Here is a 20,185-nt window from a genome sequence, read left to right on the forward strand (position 1 = left end):
AAAAATTTGGACATAAATGTTCACAGCAGTATTCATAATAGCCAAAATGGAGACAATCCAAATGTCTATCAATTGATGAATGGGCAAACAAAATGTGGTATGGCTATGCAATGGAATATTATTCGGTTAGAAAAAAGGAATGATTTACTGATAGGTGAACAAAGTCAGTCACCAAAGGCCACGTACTGCATGATTCCCTTTTTATGAACTGTCCAGAATAGACAAATCCATAGAGACAGAAAATAGATTAGTGGTTGCCAGGGTTTGGAAGGGGGAAGGAGTGGGGAGTAACTGTCAACGAGTTTAAGTTTCTTTCTGGGGAAAGATAAAAATGTTCTGGAATTCAGGAGTGGTGATGGTTGCATAACTTTGTGAATATACTAAAAACCATTCAATTGCATACTTTAAGAGTGTGAATTTCTGGTAAATTATATCTTAGAATATTCTATGAAAAAAATATTGATGTCTAGCTTCTTCTCAGATCAAGCGCATCCACACGTCTGCGGATAAGGCCTGGGCATTTAAATTTTTAAAGGCTCCTTGGTGATTTTGAAGAACCATGCTCTTATAATCCACTGCATTAAATAAACCATCAATTTTTTTTTTTTTTATTGTGAATTTGTTGGCAGAGATTAACAAGATTCTTTGGCCTTCCATTGCTCATGTTAATTTTGATAGGAACAGATGGTAGGAAAAAGTCTAGAGCAATCATAGCTGAAATTTACCCGTGCCAGAATTCACCAATGCTATCAACAAAGGAACATATTAATTGTTTCATTGTGTTACGTGTTTAAAAAACAAAACAAAACAGTTTCTCTGAGTGTTTATCAGTTAGGATGTTCTTATACGTTCTCTGTGATGCAGTATCACTGAAGACGCTTCTAAGGCTGTGCCATTACCCTTAATTACACAGGCAATATAGCAATCTGTAATGTCAGGGTTTGGTTTGGCTTTGCTTTGTTTTTCAATCTATTCCTGCTTCAAAGTTCACACTGGGATAATGACGGTAATCCCTAGCTCTGAGGATTTCTCCCTTTGGACCCAGGAGTGAGATACAGACTTCAGACCTTGGGGCTGTCCAAAGGGTGGGGTGGGGTGGGGTGGGGTGCTTTAAGGGAGCGCAGGCCAAACTATTTCACCTACTCTAAGTGAAGGCAAGAACTACAAAACTTCCCAGTCGTTTTTAATGTTGCTTTATCATTTGTTTAATATTCCCACTTAATTCCAAAAAAGGAGTAAAATGATGGACTTAGAGATGATCATACTAAAGGAAGTAAGTCAAACAGAGAAAGGCAATTATCATTTATCACTTTATATGCGGACTCTAAAAAAAATGATACAAATGAACTTATTTACAAAACAGAAAAAGACTCATAGACATAGAAAACGAACATCATTACCAAAGGGCAAGGGAGAGGGGGATAAATTGGGAGTTTGGGATTTGCAGATACAAACTACTACTATATATAAAATAGATAAACAACAAGGTCCTACTGTACAGCACAGGGAGCTATATTCAATATCTTGTAATAACCCATAATGAAAAAGGATATATATGTATATGTATAACTGAATCACTATGCTATATACCAGAAACAAATATAATACTGTAAATCAACTAGACTTCAATTTAAAAAAGAGAGACAGGGAATCTGGCTGAGAAAAAAAAAAAAAGAACAAAGTAACATGATGTTTCACAATCTGACTTTCTTCCTGGAGAGTTCAGGGTTACCTGTTCCGAAGAGGCGGTGTTGCACTAAGTTGTGTGCTGGCGAGTCTGCAGGCTAACATTTGTAGAAAAAGTTCAATTGGTTCATTTAAGTCATCATTTATAAATTTTCCATGTTAAGGGTGAAATGTTTCCAAATTTTTTTTTTTTAAAAAAAAAGGAAAAGTAAAACAGGTTCAGAGCATTACAAAATAGCATTGGACATTTGCACCGCATGTACAAATAAGCCTAGAGTTAACTAAACCTTTACGGCAATTCTGCCAGGTTGGTAATGTTAGTATTGCTTATTTTATAAACAAGGAAACAAAGGCTCAAAGAGCTTGTGTGTTTGCTTTATACACGGTAAGGCCTTGAACCCTGGCCTTCTGGCTCCAAATCTTTTCTCATTAGATGGTCCATGAACCCTGGATGCCAGTTTGAATTCTTTTGAGAGTATTAGTAGTTGACTGGCCAGCGGAAACCAAGCCCAGACTGTGATCCTGGGGACCCAGAGGGAGAGGGGAAAGGTGGAGACTTAGGCAGCGGATGTGAGATGCTGCGTGAACATCACAGCTAGGGCTTCAGCGTGAAGATTCAAGAGGAGCTTCTGCAGGACTCTTTTGGCTGGGATCCCCCCCTTACATCTCCTTTCTGAGATTACACCTCTCTTCCAGACTGGGAACAACCCATGCAGCGTGAAGAACAAAGGAACGCAGAAACACGTATCATTTCCGAGAGTGTCAAAAGTATCATCCAAGTGAGAAAGAAATTCATAAATATACACACATAATTTCTTTTAGATTAAAAACACAGTGTCCCACCAAGTACAAAGTTTGTCCTTTTTTTTTTATATCAGTCCAGTGTATTTTTCTTAGCAATGTTGACCACTGAAATTATTTTCTTAGCACAGAATTTTCCAGTAAACCTCCCACATCAGTGCAAACTTCCTGTTCCCAACTGCCCTTCCTCTTCTTGGGTCCCTCATTACAGGCAGCAGGAGAGCTGATATTCAGCAGAAAATTAACTTGGCAGGGTATGTGCTGAAAGGCATTAATTTCCAAGGAAAGGAAGTTTTTGTTTAATTTTTGTTTTGTTTTACAAAGCATTGTTGTTCACTTGTGGCATGCCTTTTGAAGTTACGGATTATTTTTCTGAAGATAGAGACTTGGTTTAGCACGATTCTTGGTACCTGGAAAATATTCAATGCGTGTTGTTGAACTGAATGTTCAACAAGTACTTCCCCTTGACCAAATAAAGAACTTTTACGGGTCATTTAAAAAAATTATAGGTGAGCTTAAAGGAACAGACGATCTTTGGAAATTGGGGAAACTGATTTGTGAGGACTGCAGTCTAAGTGTACATTCTGGGTTCTCAAGCACACATTTATAAAGGGACCTCTGGCCCTTTATTAAGCACAAAACAAGCACACAGCTGATGTAAACTTCCTCTTAACTCAGTGGTTATCAGACTTGGCTGTACATCGGAATCACTTGGGGTGGAATGAGTGGTAGAATTTTTTTTTTTTAATACTGCTGCCAGGTCTCAGATCCAGGAATTCTTCTGTAACTGGTCTAATCTACAGCCTGGGATTCAGGTTTTAAAAGGCTTCCCAGGAGGTTCTAGCGGGTGGCCAAAACTGAGCATCAGCTCCTACACAAAGGAACACATTTAATCAGCACCTACTAAGTACCAGGCACTGTGCTGGGCACTTGTTAGCCTCCATTTTACTAACATGGAAATTGGGACTCATTGAGGTTGATTTGCTTACCATAATACAGCAGCTAAGTGCTAAAGTTAGAAAGAAAAAAATCCAATGACCATATACTCTTTTGTTTTTTCAATTGAAATACAGTCAGTTGCAGTCTGTCAACTTCTGGTGTACAGCACAATGTCCCAGTCATGCATATACATACAAATATTCATCTTCATGGTCTTTTTTATTAAAGGTTATTGCAAGATGTTGAATACAGTTCTCTGTGCTATACCGAAGAAATTTGTTTTTTTAAATCTAGTTTTATATATAGTGGCTAACATTTGCAAATCTTAAACTCTCAAATTTATCCCTTCCTACCCTCTTTCCCCCGGTAACCCCATACACTCTTAACGCCTTAACATCGTAGAGTTAAATGATATGCCAGTGACTGCAGAAGCCAATGTATGACCTTTGAGAATGTAGGCATGATTAAATGAAGACTAACTCATTGAAGATTCGGACAGTCCTCAGGATGCTATATGAAGCAAGCATTTAAATGTATATGGAAATAAAATCTGGGTGCAAAGCCTGTTGGATAGATATTTCCTTCTAACGTTTGAAAGCCATTCTATTTTTCAAAACCCAGCAATGTCTCTGATTGAATTGGAAATTGCAGATTAACACTAAGAAGGGCCCGATGTCAGCCCGTGTTGAGCTGGGCATCAGAGATGCATTCAGCAGGAACTGGGTGACCACCAGAAAGAAAATCGGGGCTGAGCTGTCCAGGGGGTGGGACTCACAAAGGTGCCCTACACAAGGTCAGTTCATTAGTTGCCCCCTGTGTAAACTGGAGAGCTGTGGGCTGAGACTGGGTATCAGTTACAGACACCCAGACTGCTTACAGAGCCAGGGAGCAGCTATTCAGTTAAGAAAAAGTAAACTAAGAAAAACAAAGCTTCAACCCAGCGCAACAGTAATTGTGGTGGAGAAGCTCAATGCCTGCTTGAAGGTGGTTTGTGACTTTAGTGTGTGTATGCGCGTATGTATGTGTGTGTGCGTGCGGGCACACGGTGTATTTTTTGGCTTGAACAACCCCTTATTCACAGTGCTATGGCTCAGGTGTCCTGTCAATGCTTCCTTTTTCTCTCTAAATTTCCCTCCCTTCAAAGTCTTTCCTCCATCCTTATAAACTGTTTGTGGGCTAGGAAACGTCTGGAGTAAGCATGACTTGTGAACACTTTAGAGTTCTGCCTGGACCAGGGAGAACTGTCTATTTCAGAAAGAAAGAAAAACCAAAAGACTGAAATAATGCCATTTGCAGCAACACGGGTGGACCTAGAGATGATCATACTAAGTGAAGTAAGTCAGACAAAGACAAATACCATATGATATATCACTTATATGTGGAATCTAAAAAACTCAGACAAAGGAACTTATTTACAAAACAGAAAGAAGAGCAGAAGGTGTATCTCAGTGGTAGAGTGCACTTAGCATGCATGAGGTCCTGGGTTCAATCCCCAGTACCTCCATTAAAAAAGAAAGAAAGAAGGAAAGAAACCTAACCCTTCCCCCACCCTCCACCAAATAAAAAAAAAGAGACTCACAGACATAGAAAACAAACTTATGGTTACCAAAGGGGAAAAAGGGGAGAGGGATAAATTGGGAGTTTGGGATTAGCAGATAGTAACTACTATATATAAAATAGATAAATAACAAGGTCCAACTGTATAGCACAGGGAACTATAGTCAATACCTTGTGATAACCTGTAATAAAAAAATATGAAAAATAATACATATATATAGTACGACTGAATCACTGTGCTGCACACCAGAAAGTAACACAACATTGTAAATCAACTATACTTCAATAAAAAGAAAAAGAAAAGAAAGAAAAACCAGAGACAAATGCAGATAAGAAAGGGAAATAGATATGAATGAAATGGGCAGGTAGAGAGTGACAGGCAGGTACTTACACAGACATAGATACAGACAGAATAGGAAAGAATGAATGAGGCAGAGACAGGCAGAAACCCAGCAAAACAGAACAGAGAGAAATAGAGACAGAAACTCAGAGACAGCTGGGGGGTGGGAGGGACAGCCAGTAAGCAATGGAGAGAGGGAAACAGAGAGATGGCAGAGAAGGCCAAGCAGGAGACAGAGGTGAAGGGAGAAGGAAAGAGAGAGACAGACATGCAGAAACAGGAGCCCAGGGGACAGCAGGAGGCGGACAGAGAGATGGCGGCGAGCAGAGGGCTGAGGCCAGCAGCAGTGGGGACAGCGCTGTGTGTGTTCTCACGGAGAAACGAGGGCTGGTTGGGAGGAGGGACAGCCCTTCCAATGGGGCAGTTGAACGGTCTCAGTTTAGTCATCCTAAATAGAAGCAGCATTCCTTCCTCCTGGAGCCCAATCCACGCTCCATCTGGACAGCAGTCTGGTGAACGAGGCTTTCTCACCCACCCTCCGGGCCACAGGAGGACCTCACAGAATGAGAGGCATGGGAACCGACATCCTCGTGGTGGGTGCGTGTGGTTTCCCGGCAGCCCCTCCCCATTCACTCCAGTTCCAGTAACAGCCTCCCATGTTTGTGGGGAACCACCCCTCCCCACCTCCATCCCCTGTGGTTTCTGTGACACTGGCAGTACCTCGGCCCCACTCCCATTCTGGGGCCAGTGTGTAACCCAGGCTTGGCATCTGATCCAGAGCCTCAGTTTACCCTGTGGTCAGCAACTGGGCACATAACTCAAGGGAGGCAAATCAGACTCCTCTTGGAGGTTTGTCTGGACTCTGGGGTTTGCCCTCAGATCCAGACTTAAACCATGGAGACGTGTTGGCTGGAGGTGGGGCTGCCATCTTGGCAACTTGCATAGTCTGCACATGAAGCCAACAACAGAGCAGCAAAGGGCAAAACGAACAACCACTGCATTCTTGTGGCCTCCTCCGAACCCTGATCAAGCTGTTTGTGAAGTGTTTCCAGACTTTTTATTTACAAAAACCAATAGATTACCTTTTTCTTTGACAGCGTAAACCAATTTGCATTGAATTGTTCTGTCACTTGCAACCAAATCCTATTTGATATAAAGTCTTGGATTATATCACCACCTTCTACAAACACAGAGTTTAACTTATCTAAGATTTTAGCTAGTTGGTGGCAACACATGAACTGCCATATACCAACCCCTTGAACTCACTCTTTTTAAAATTAAGCTATAGGTTCCATTTCAAATAAATATTTTTAGTCTAGTGACTTCAGGAGCTCTGGAAACATCAGCTCTAAGCAAAATTGCCATCCTTAGGCAATGTTCATCTTGGCTCAGCGAGTTCCTTATTCCGGGACATCCTCCCCTCCCTTCCTAGCCATGGTAAGCAGAATATGACCGGTATCATGGATCCCTTTATGTGAACTTACCAAGTAGAACCTTTACCTTCTAAAAGAGAACAGTGAAAAGATCCCAAAGGAATACATTTCTAAAGCAGGAATCCCAAATATTGTAGCATGTGGTTAAGGGATATACCTGGAGTTGCTGAAACTTCTTAGAATTCTCTGAACTGAGAACCACGCCCAACAGTTATTTTATAAGATTGTAAATGAAAATTTACTGAAAAATCCTTTAAAATGTCCCCCATGTAACATACATTTAGAGCAGTGGTTCTCAAATTTCCTTGTGCGTTAGAATCACTGGAGAGCTTGTTAAAGCAGACTGCTGGGCCCCACCCTCAGGCTCTCAGCTTCAGTGGGCCTGGGGTGGGGGCACTGAGAATTTGCATTCCTAAAAAGTTCCCAAGAGATGCCCATGCTGCAGGTCTGAGTGGCACCCCACTTTGAAGATCACGTTCAGATTTAAGAATGCAGCTCTCAGAGAGCTTGGCCAGCTGACATAAAACTTCACCGCTGCTCTGCCCTAGTCCTGGATGTTAGGCTCCCTAGCAGAGATGCGGGCCAGAGCCTGAGGCGCAGCGCCGGCGGTGGTGGGAGGGGCCCCTAGCCTCTCGCAGGTGAGCCCGCTTGTGAATCAGATGCGGGCCAGAGCCAAGAGTCCAAGAGGCTCGGATCTGCTGATGCTTGTGTGGTGGGAAGGCATTTTTAAAAGAGGAATGCAGGACATTTTTCCTTTCTGAGAATTCCTACCACTCCAGGAACGTCCCTACCTACGCTTCTCCCCACACTCCCTTCCAGGAAACAGCGAGAATCTTCTATTCTCCTGCACCAAGTAAGGAGTCTATTCCCGACTATAGTGTGTATAGGCGCATGGGCAAGCCGGTTTCAGGGCTATGTGGCCAGTGCTGTCCCACAGGGCACGGCTCCAAGAAGGGCCTAGCACTTGGATCTGATGCTCTGCGGTAGAAAATGCCTTGACATTTTTTTCCTCTTCCTCCCTTCCTCCCTCCCTCCCTTCCTTCCTTCCTTCCTTCCTTCCTTCCTTCCTTCCTTCCTTCCTTCCTTCCTTCCTTCCTTCCATCTTCTTTTCCTTGTTAATGTAGGTGCTGGGGATTGAACCCAGAACCTTAGCATGCACTCTACCCCTGAGCTATACCCACTCCCCTGAAATTCTTTCTATTTTATCTCTGAATCTGTGATTTGTAAAGCAGGCCACAGGACAGTGGAGTTTGCAGCAGGGGCTCGAAGCCTCAGCTCCCGAGCATCCTGCTTCCAAGGTCTCTGCCTTGGGATCCTCGCCTCTCGCTCCCCTGTGCCCTGGTGCCTCCCTCTCCCTGGGTCATGCTCCTCCAGCTCCCTCCACACCTGATGGGGGCCTGGGAGCAGTTGTGGGGACTAGGGGGTGCCAGGGCCTGGTGCGCCCATCCCATTGCATCGGGTGGTGGGATTCCAGGCAGCCCCCTTTTGGCCTCAAACTGTGGGTACCACGGCGTCGTCGGGTGCACAATTCGGAGGGGTCTCTCGCCCACCCATCCAGGGACCAAGTGTACACTGGCGTGAAGGTTGTCATCCCTTGGGGATCGTCTGTTTGCTGTGGGCTGGCGCTGTGGACCCTCAGGAAGGGGAGCTTGACTTCCCCAACGCCCACCCAGGTCCGTGTTTTCATTTTGCATGGAGCCTGGCAAATGATGGAGCTGCCCCGCACATGCGCCTGACCCAGCACCCGGAGTCTGCTGCACCCTGGACCAGCAGAGATGTAATGAACGCTTAGATAGCCTCATGGGGGTTTTCACTCTTCCCAGCGCTGAGTCAGAAATGAAGACCTAACTTTTGATATTAAATGTCTCGCATTCCTGACTCTATGGATTGAGGTTCATATCTGATACACTTGCCCCTCCAAATGGGAAAAGGAGTTTGTAGAGGTATGGGGTTAAGTCCATGCAAGGAAAGGAGTCCTCTTACAGGCTAGGAGCTGAGAGAGACTGTCAGCCTGGCCAGGAACCACCATTCGGAGGGTCTAAGAAGGGAACTCTGCATGTCACCCGTAAGAGCCAGATTACCCAGGGTCAGGAAACTCAGGACCAAGTCCGGTGGGAGGAAGCCAGCCCAAGAAGGGGTGTCAAGCATCCTTATCAGCTTCCTTATAAAAGAGTCATTTAATTGTCCATGAAAACGTTTTGTTCTATCATGGATACATGATTCTCTTGTACTTTATCTGGGAGAACACTTTCCTTAAAGCAACTTGACTAAAGTGGTTTAGAAAAAAAAAATGTTGGTTGGTAGGGGCACCATCCCCATACAGGGCAAGACTGATGCTTTTTTAAAAAAATTACTTTTATTTATTTGGGGGGGGTAATTATGGAAGTACTGGGGATTGAATCCAGGACCTTGTGCATGCTAGGCACATGCTCTACCACTGAGCTATACCCTCCCCAGCAAGGTCAATACTTGAAAGTTAGCAGGAACTGAGTCAAAAAGATTGGAAGGAAGGAAGTGACTGAGAAGCTTGATTTTTTTTAATTGAAATAAATTGGGGGAATGTTTTTGTTTTCTTTTTATCTCTAATTCTTCTGCAACAGACATGCTTTATGCGTGCAGTTTTTATAGGAGGAGAAGCATTAAAATCAAAGAAAATTGGGGGTGGACTCACAATACTTGTGGAGAAGATGTATTTAGGATTCTAATCTGCCTTTGTCTGCATTTGAGAGGAGAGGAGAAATAAAGGGGAAAAAATCGCAGACATAGGTGGTGACATTCTCTTCCCGTTAGCTGGATCCAGTTATAAATGAAAGAGTAAACATCCCCAGGGAACAACTGAAAGACGTGACAGTAGGGAGGTCCCCCCAAAGGAGAACAGGTCTTCGGAGGATGAAAGTCCACCGGCAGGACCCTCCTCAAGGAGTCACCCTGGACTAAATGGCAGCCCACCAGGAGGATGCACCGCAGCAGATGGCTGAGTCTTGGGGACTGCAGAGTCAGGGCAGGGAGTGGATTCTGTGGTCAGACCAGTCCCAGGTCAATACAGATTCTTATATAATTGAGTACATTCCAGGTTGCAGTAAATAATACAAAACTCAGATAAAAATCAAAACCACTACATCAAAAGTGCACAGATGGCTCCCTGGAGCTCCTTGGAACTCCCTGGAGCTGGATTTGACTTAAAAGGGAGGGTTTTAACTTCTCCATTTGGTGCCCAACCTGCCATAAGAGAGAACTCCCGATAGGGATGCTAATCAAACCTCTGATAAACCAGGACAGAAAAAGCCATTCACAAAGCCAAGCAGCCAGACAGCACAAAAGAGGGGCAGAGAAGAGCAGACTCAGAGAGAAACGGCATTCGATCACTCGGCGCAGATAGCTGTTTGTTCTTATGGAATCAGACAGAGTGCAAAAAGGACCTTCAGAAGCAGGTCAAGCCCCCGACCCACTTAACAGAGCTGCACCCTACTTGGCTGAGTGCCCTTCTCCGCTGGTGTGGCCTCTGTGTAAAGAGAACAGGATCCTGGTTCTCAGAAGCTTGTGTTTCCTCTCTGTCAGGGATCCTGTTTAGCTCATGATGGGAATTTTGTCTCCATCAGCATCAGTTTTCAGAATTCCTTGTTTGGACACAAAATTAAAAGGGAAGTGGAGTCCCTTAGGGATGTTTTATCTCATGAATCACCCGTCCCTTCCTGACCCTCCTGGGAATCCCATCTGTGTACAGAGGTCCCATTGACTCCTGTGGTCCCTGTCAAAGCCAACTTCAAGAATGGAAAAGATGAGCCCTCGCTGATTTCATGTTGGACTCACCAGCTCAGTTCTGCGCCGGCAAGGGTCAGAGCAGCCTAGGATTAAAGCGGCAGGAATAAAAGAGCCTGCTGTCAAAGTACTTAGGGTTCCTAGCATTCAGATTGGAAATGGATCCAATAATTTATATGCAGACTATTTAAAAGGAGATGAATGGGCAAAAGAGCTCTGCTGAGTTTTTTTAAGCCTACAGTTTAGCCTGTTTGGGTGGTAACTAGGCTGCAAACATGTGCAACTAACGGAGGTACTTTGTCAATTTTATTTCCTTTTTTTTCTAATTTTATTTTTTAATTGTAGTTGATTTACAATGTTACTTTCAGGTATACAGCAAAGTAATTCAGTTATATATATACATAACATATCTGTATATACATGTAAGCTTCCTTTTAATTTCTCTTTTTTTGTTGTTGTTTTTTTTTAATCCTAGAATAGGTAAAAGAGTTTTAAAAAGTTCATTGAAACCTATGCGATCCAAACCCTTTCCACAGATATACAGCTTCAGTTTTTGAAATACTTATCTGACTCAAAGACTCAACAAGGAAATTAAAAAAAAAATAAACTTAGACTATATCCACTCACTCTCCCAGGAAGAGAAGAGAGAAGAATTGACTGTGGAATGGTTACCAGAAATTGGTTCTTTGGAAACACTAGTACTTCTGTGTTATTTATAAATAAATCACATGACTTTGACTTGTTCATGCATTTATTCATCCATTCACTTTGTTAATTCAATGAACATCTTTCCTGTGCCGGGCCCGAGTGAGGCACAGGGTGAGGAAAATGTAATTAGATTCTGGTTCCATGTAAGATAGAGTAAGTAACCTGTGTCTCCCGCTGAACACAGCCAATAAAACCTGGTATACATGGAGCAGGTATTTACCATAAAGACTAAATAGTAGCAGGTGGACTGGAGAAAAAGCCAGAATGTGAAGCACCACTGAATGGGTGGGGAGCCTGACACTTTTTTTTCTGCTGGTGTCCCCTGGCCTGGACTCAAGGCAGCCCCAGACCTAGAGGTGAGCCTTGGTAAGGACGAGAATGGAGGGGAGCCCTTCAGCTTCAACAGGAGTGGGAAAGGGGTCTTCCGACATTCACAGAGAATGGGGAATTTTCCCTGTTTTTCTTTCTCCTTCTTTTTCCATAGGCAGGAACTCTCACCCCAGCCTCACATCCCCACCCACCGCCCCCAACAACAAGCAGCCTCCCTTCCAGGCTCTCTCAAGCCATTTTCAGACCAGCTTGGGAGCCCTCCCTGCTCGCTCCAGAATGTATGCAATAACCCTTTTCACACCCTCCTGTTGCATGTGTGGCATCATTGATTTTAATATCCAAGCCAAAATAAAATTGGAGGTGGTGGTCTACCTCATTTCCGCTGAGTGACCCCAACAACTCCAGACATGGACAGAGTTAATGGGAAATGCACAGCAGTTGAGGATCAAAAAGGGACACTTCAGGGAACCAGAAAGCACCAGGGAGGTCTCAGGAGATCTCAAAGAGGAGGCAGCTGGGGGCGCTACTCAAGTTGTTCAAGAATTTGGGCTTATTCCCAAGCTGTGTATGCACGGATCTGGCCATAAACAGGGTATCAGAGACATTGAGGAAAGAAGCACTGGAGCGATCACGGACCAGGGTCAGACTGGCCGCTAGGTGGCGTACGCATCAGCTAGATCTGAATAGAACTGAGGGGAGGGTATAGCTCAGCGGTAGAGCGCAAGCTTAGCACGAATAGGGTCCCGGGATCAATCCTCTGTAACGCCTCTAAAAATATATAAATAAATAAACCTGATTACCACCCCCACCCCAAAAAAAGATTGAACAGAACTGGCATCGAGGGGGAGAGCATAGCTCAGTGGTAGAGCGCATGCCTAGCATGCACAAGGTCCTGGCTTCAATCCTCAGGACCTTCATTAAATAAATATATACATAAGTAAACCAACTAACTTAACCTCCCCACACGCACACCCACCCCCCTCAAAAAAAAAGGAGAGAGAGAGAGAACTGGCATTGAAAGAATCAACCACAAAAAACTGGTTGGAATTTGCAGCCTGAAACCAACTAGGTTGATTGCCTGCTAAAGCAAAAATGTCAGCATTTTATAGGATTTAAACAAGACTCAGGGCCTCATATCATTTCCAAATGTCCAGGGTACAATCCAAAATTATTCAGCATACCGAGGATCAAGAAAATCTCAGCTCTAATAAATATATACAATTGTTAAACTTCATAAACCACACACAAAAAGTCAGATTTGTTGTAGGTTAATTCAAAAATTTTAATGACGTCCCTTGCTTACAGGAAGCACACAATCTAGAGCGGAAAATAGAATGATAAATGGATAAGGACAGAACCTTTAGTACCTGAGAAGTTAGAGGTGGGCAGGATAATGTGACACAAGAGGATCCCTGGGGGGAAGGCGGTAGCTCAAGAGGCAGAGTGCATGCTTATCATGCACGAGGTCCTGGGTTCAATCCCTGGCACCTCCTCTGTAAATAAATAAGTAAACTTAATTACCTCCCCCCGTCAAAAAATAAAAATAAAAAAAATTTTAAATAATAATAATAAAAAAAAAAGGTTCCCTAACTCAGCCTGGAGAGCAGGGCATCAGGAGATTGAGATCAGCTTCCTGCAAGCACAGATGCTTGAGTCTGAAAGAATAAGTAGGCAAGAGGAGGTAGGTGACGAAGTAGAAGGTATTCGTACCTAAGTCAGGGGCTGCACGAGCAAAGATGTACGGTCAAGTGGGCGTGGGAAACTGCAGACAGTTCTGTTTTGTTGCAGTTCTAGCTGTCAAGTAGCAGAAAAGGATCTTGGAATGCCTAGGACCAGACCACGGAAGCCTTCATCATGGACCACACTTAACCCTGTAAGTCACCCTGTCTAGAATCTGACCTTAGTTCTTTAAACAGTAGCACAATGGTCATAACGAAATCATGGCACTCCTTTGGGTCTTGGTTTCTTGTGGCAGAAACTACAGGTGTGTAATCAGTATCTGCCTGGTCCTCTGTTTCCCAGAGTCAACAAAAATAATCAAGAAACAATTGTCAGAACAGAAGAGTCTTATCTGAGCTAAACTGAGGACTAGCCTGGAAGCCTGCTTCCCAGATGACTCTGAGAAACTGCTCCAGAGAAGCAGGGTTTCCAGCACAGTTTTATATCTTGTCAGAACAAAGAACAATAAACAAGTCAGGGATACATTTCTTCAGGATTAAAAACAAACACAAAAACAGATGTGCAGTATGGCGTTGGCACCTGGGAAGGGAGTCTCAGCATCACAGGAGGACCAGCATTCTTGTCTCAGGAAGAGGGACATTTAATCTTTATTTTTAACATGGACATTCTTTACTTCTGGTCAATGTGCCCTTTCTTGAATAATGAAAGCAGATGTACAATATATGTTTGATAAGCCACAAGTGAGGGTCGTTTAGTTAGCATAAAATTCAAGTTAACTCATGCATAAGCCAGGATGACTTCCCTATATCTCAAGATGTGAAAATTTATTTCTTCACCAGCCTCCCTTGCAGTTGGGTGGCTGTGTGGTCAATTCTGTCCCATAGATGTGAGGAGAAGTGAGGCAGGAAACACTTAGGGCTGGGATGTCTAAGGTATCCAGGTGCCTTGCCTGAACTCTCTTCCCCGTTCCCATGGATCTGAGAAGCCACATGTTGAAGGGCCATGCAGCAAGATGGAAGGAACCTGGACCACTGAATCATCACTTGGAGGAGGATGCCTGGTTGGGATTATCCATGAAGGAGTTTGCACAAGGGAGCAATACACTTCTGTGTTAAGCCACTGAGATTTCAGTTTGTTCCCTAATGCATCATAGTCCATCCTGTCTGACTAATAGTTTCTCCATCTCACCAAGAGCAAGACAGCCTCCCCCCAAAGTCTTCTCCATAAATCTAACTGAATCTAGAGAAGGCCCTCCTCCAGTTAGCTGGCTCCTTTCTGGTTCTTTGCCTAAATTTCCTGGGATCAGTCCTGCCTGTGTTCTTCCTTCCCAGATGAGTCTGTATCATGCCTTGGAGAAGCGTCATGATGTCAGAGACAGTCAGGATTGGATAGGCTCTCAACGCTCACCTTGTGCATCTTACATTCTAGTGCCTGACTAACTCCTCCAACACCTCTGCTACATGGTGGTCTGGGGTCTGGTGGAAAATCTCCAGTAACTGGAAACTCACTGCTCTGACTACACAAAAGTTCTTCCTTTTCTAACATTCTAAATAAGGGAACACATGGCCCATAATTCACAAACCCCATGGACTGTGCTTAAATCTATTTTATTTTTCAAATGAACGAGTAGCAATCCCATTCAAATGAATGAGAGTTGTAATTCCATTTGGGGCATCTGAGCCCTTTCCTGACTTCTTTCCATCATGACAACAGTTCTTTTTTTCTTCATACAATGAACCATTTATTTGATGAGGTTGTATGGCCTGTGTGTGATGGTCCAGAGATCATCTTTACATCCATCAACTCTATATGCCCATGAGTAAAGAGCTCTTTCTTTGAAAGAAGCTTGTCTATAAGTCAAGGACAAGATCTAGTAAGGAATAGTAGTCTCCTAGTTCACATCTTTGGGAGTTCATGGAGTTTCTCGGAAACTATAAACATCTTTTAAAAGTCAACACATTTAAATGAGAAAACAGAAGGGAACATCTTCATCTGGATGGAAAGTTTTAACATGAAAACTTTTTGTTGTGAGGGATTCTGTCTTCTTTGATGCAGTGTCTGTTTAGTGCCTAATGCTGAATAGTCCTTGAATAATGTCACGCACTATCCTTAAAAAATAATTGATTGGACTGCATCAACATTTAAAACGTTAGCTCTGTGGAAAGACTACCGGAAACATAAAGAAACAAGATACAGAGTGGGAGAAAACACCTGCAAACCACCAAGAAGTATCTGGAATATGTATCTGGTCAAAATAAATAACCCAACTAGAAAATGGGCAAAAGACATGAATAAGCACTTCACCAAACAGCGGCAAACAAGAACATGAAAAAGTGTTCAACATCATTAGCCATGAGGGAAATGCCAGTTGGAACCACAATGTGATACCACTACACTAAAATACAAAAGAGTGACAACAGCAAATGCTAGCAAGGATGTAGAGGAACCGGACCACTCATACTTTGCTGTTAGGAATGTAAAATGGTACAGCCGCTCTGGAAAATAGTTCTGCATTTTCCTTAAAAACTAAACATGCACTAACGTATACCCACCAATTCCATCCCCACACATTTACCTCAGAGAAATGAGAATGTTGGTTCACACAAGAATACATGCATTCTTGTTTACAGCAGTTTATTCCTGATAGTCAAGACCAGAAAACAAGATGGTTAAGCAAACTGTGGTCCATCCATACCATGCAGTAGTGACTCAGCAATAAAAAGGAACTAAATACTGACACCTTCAACAAGCCTGGATGACTCTCCAGAGAATTGCGCTGCCTGAAAAAACAGAAAAGTTACTTCTATTCCCCAAATGTTACATGTCATAGGATTACATTTACATTGTATTCTTTTTTTTTTTTTAACATCGTATTCTTCAAATGACAAAATTACAGAAATGGAGAACAGATCAGTGGTTACCAAGAGGTTAAGAGGGGGTGGGGAGGCTGGGGTGGTTGTAAAAGGCAAGCAAGAGGGCAGGATCCTGGTGGTGATGGAGATGTTCTGGATCTTGAATGTATCCATGTCAATAATATTCTATTACATCTTTGGAAGATGTTACCATGGGGGTAAACTGAGTAAAGAGTGTAAGACTCTCTCTGTATTATTTATTACAACCACATACAATTTTCTCAGTATAAAAAGATGATCAAAACCACTCTCCAAGCCTGGGTTGCGGCCCATACTTGGTAAATTACAATATTGGGAGGCGGGGACCAGACATCGGTAGGTTTTAAAGATACCCAGGTGATTCAAATGGGAAGCACATTTGGGGACCACCGAAGAAAGCATCTCAGAAGCTTCCAAGGAGACAATTTAAGAAGAGGAATGGAAAAAAAACAAACAAACCCAAAAACCAGCTTTCCTAAAGTTCTGTCTGTAGAGACATCTTTGCAAAACAGAATGACACAGAAGCATCCTATTATATCTTGGCCACAGACCGTCAATTTGAGGGAGAAGCCCTGACTGTTCCTTATTCACCTGGCAGGCTCCTAGCCTTGAAGCTTCATGAATTGAAAACTCCAGCCTAAAAGCCAGCATTATAACCACTTTGCTAATTGGAATAATTGACAAAATTTTAAAAAATTTATTTCCTAAATAGTCCAATTTCTTCTTATTCATCTTCATCCCAATAATCTTTATTAAATCCAGTCTGAGAAGGTAAGTCATACAAATGCTGCTAGATCTTCCAGAGCCTGCCCAAGGTTTTACAGGTTTTACAGGTGTGCGTGGTTCCGTTTTACAGTTAACACTCCATCCACACCTGGTTTGAATTTCAGAAATCTTTACTATTCACTGCCCTTCTTTCCAAGAAATTTGTTGCAGATATCACTTAAACTTGCTCTAACAATTATCTGTTTAGACTGAACTATAAGAAGACAGGAGAAAGGGCCTGAATCTTTCCTTTCATTAAACTGGGACCCAATGTTACCTTTACAGTGAGTCCCCCTGCACTGCTGAGAGGATTTTCAGAATCTTTCTCCACTGCATGTTTCTAAGTATTATCCTGCCCTGTTTTTCAGCCTAAGCCTTCCCTTGGGACTTTTCCTTTTAAATTAAAAACACTGTTTAAAATGCGTTATCAGAGCAACATTAACATAATGGGAAAAGGCAGCCTTATCGGACAAGATAATCTGCTTCTCCTCAAAGATGCCATTTTTATTGCTTTAAGGGTTGTTTGCTCAGAGAGAGAGAGCTGTAGACACATGGATTAACTCTGTAATTTAAGTCCTCTTTCTCACATCTGTTTGATTTTTACACTCCAAGAGATATCTTTGGGGTGTTGAGGTCAGACAAGCATGCTAGTGAATGAATGTAAATGCATCTTACCTTTTTTCTACTGCTAAGCAAAAACAGAAGAATCAGGGGTCATCTCATCCAAAACAGGGGTGCTTCTGGATTGAAGCGTACACAGACACAGAGCGTTAAACTCAGTTAAGGACAACCAAGGGAAAGCAAGCTGCGCCCAAAGAAAACGTCTCACCCCAGAATGCAAAGTTTCCATGCGGGAACATCTGGAGGCTGCAGGGTCCAGACCATTTAAACAGAAGACAGGGAGGCAGGAAATCATACTCAGCCCAGCTCTTTGTGAACATAGCTTGTTGCTGAACCAATTTATTCTGCTTCTAGTTCACCATTCTCTAGCCCCAATCAAGCCTGCCCTTTGGGTCTCAAAAGGCATGGAGCTCTTTCCCCATCTTTGTTCAGGCCATTCGTGCTGCCTGAGATGTGGTTTTTCCTGATTCCTTGCTCACTGGCTCTGTCTCAGACTTCAGGTTTGTTATCATATCCCTTCCCATCCCCCTGGCTCCAGAGTCAGTCTCTAACTCTCAGAGCCTGATCCTAACTCAGGGCTTGGCATCTGTTGGCCTGCAAACCTTGGATTTGTCCAGCCTCCAGACCAAAGAAAGAGCCTGGAGACAGCGATGGAGACATCAGTGATTTACTGAAGAGGGAGATCCTACAAAGGGTCCTGGAGTGACACCCCACCATGTGCAGCAGACAGGGTATGGCAGCCATCTTTGCAATGGAGGGTCGGGGGGAGAAGGAGGCTACCATTTATTGGGGGGATTGATGTCAGGTGGGCTCAGTTACCAGGGACTAAAGAAGCCCTATCATTTAGAGGACTGTATAGTTATGTGCATGAAGCAGGGCCTGGTCGAGCAGAGGATGTACACAGAGCAAGACAACAGCCATCTGAATGACCTGACCACACGGTATCTAACAGACAACTAGTTTGGAAATTAATAAATGCTTTCTCTGAAAAATTAATAAATGTTTCCTCCAGCTAAAAGAGTAGATATCATATTCCTTAAGAAAATTTTAGTGACTAATAAAAGTTGACTACATTTTTAAATTAAACACGCACACCCACATAATAATCAAAGAATGGAATGAGTAGCTCAAGCCATTCAGGGTCTGAGGCTACCTTCTAGTGGTGACATACAGGTTCCACATGTAAGCAGATGTCACACTGAGTGACTTGTGACCCAGACCTGACCACTCTGTTCCACGCTGTTCCTTCCTCAGAACACGTCTATGCACCTCTTCTCTGTCCCATTCACCCATTATATAGGCACCTCCACTGCCTTATGAATCTTATGAACCTCTTTTAAAAAAATTTTTTTTAATTTATTTCTTGGGGGGTAATTATGCTTTTCACTTATATTTTTAGTGAGGCACTGGGGATTGAACCCAGGACCTCATGCATGCTAAGCACACGCTCTATTACTGAGCTATACCCTCCCCCTATCAACCTCTTAAAGTAGATTTCCAACTCTTAGAGAGCAAGGACCACTGTTTTAATAATAATAGCAAACACTATTGAGTATCTCCTGTGTGCCAGTGATAATGTTCTGTGCTTTCCCGTATTAGTAAAATATGCACTGGAACCCGGGCAGAATGACGGCGTGCACACTCTCTTCTTTAACCTGGATCTAACCCGTCCCAGCTGTTTGTATGACCTCTGGCAAGGTGCCTCAGTTTCCTTCTCTGTAAAATGGGGATGACATAGTATCGACCTCAGAGGGTTACTGGGAAGATTAAACGCTTAGAAGGCGGCTGGCCCACAATACTCATCAAATATTAGTTATCATTATCGTTTATAAGAAAGTCCCGAATCCCAGGAAACCCCTCAGTCCAGGTTTGAGCAAGGAAAGTCCCGTGTCCTCCGCAAAAGTTCAAAATGAGAGCCCAGTTGGCAGGCTAAGGTTAGAGCCCACCTCCAAATTCCCCCTTGTGTCCTGTAACCGACCTCCCCCTCCCCAATACTGCAGGAAACTGGGCTCCTTAGTCAACAGGTTGTAGTGCTGAAATCATTCCCTTTTGCGGACGTTCTTTATGGAGACCATTGCCCTGTTTTCTAAGAGCAAACTAGCTGGTGTCTGAAAACGACTCTGACAAGGTTTGAACGCCCTGCCTACCCGACGAAACCGGGGCATCCAGTGCCCCCTGCCGCCTCCTCACAGCAATGGCCGTCAGATCCGGAAAGCTTGCTGCAGTGACCCTGAACCGCCGCTTACTTAGGTCAAAAGAGAAATGGGTATAAATATCTCAAAATTGGAGTTAGTTTCTCGTTTTAGCTTTTCTTGAATTCACCCCCTTGCAATTCAGTTGTTTGCTTTGCCAACAACAACAAAAAAAGGCCTCTTACTCATACTTTTCTCATTTACCTTTGCTTTCCTTGATTTGGGGATTTGTACTGGTTTTATCTGACTCTTGGCTCTTTGTCGGTTCGGTGAAGCCTGAGACTGGCGCGCGGGGCACCGGCGGGAGGAAACCTCGGCAGGGGAAGGAAACCTCCGCGGGGTAGGGGCCTGGAGACCCTTTGAGGAGGCCCGGCTCCGTCGCCTTCGAAGACGCTCGATTCCTGAATTAAGAAAGCGCGCCGTCTGGACCAATGGGACGCTGGCGCACGGCTGAGTGTCAGGCGAGTTCAGCCAATGAGAATG

The 20,185-nt window shown here is 43.5% G+C and overlaps 1 long non-coding RNA gene across 2 annotated transcripts in view; it reads right to left on the reverse strand.

The window, feature by feature from the left end:
* The window catches only part of LOC123613918 (uncharacterized), a 45,376-nt gene extending 25,252 nt beyond the window's left edge, over window positions 1-20,124 (reverse strand). For both annotated transcript variants that reach the window (XR_006721354.2, XR_006721353.2), the window contains exon 1: window positions 19,907-20,124. This is a non-coding gene — a long non-coding RNA (uncharacterized LOC123613918). The remainder of the gene's footprint in view (window positions 1-19,906) is intronic.
* Between the last annotated feature and the right edge of the window lie 61 nt (window positions 20,125-20,185).

Source organism: Camelus bactrianus, chromosome 20 (assembly GCF_048773025.1).
Source record: "Camelus bactrianus isolate YW-2024 breed Bactrian camel chromosome 20, ASM4877302v1, whole genome shotgun sequence".
NCBI classification, from domain to species: Eukaryota; Metazoa; Chordata; class Mammalia; order Artiodactyla; family Camelidae; genus Camelus; species Camelus bactrianus.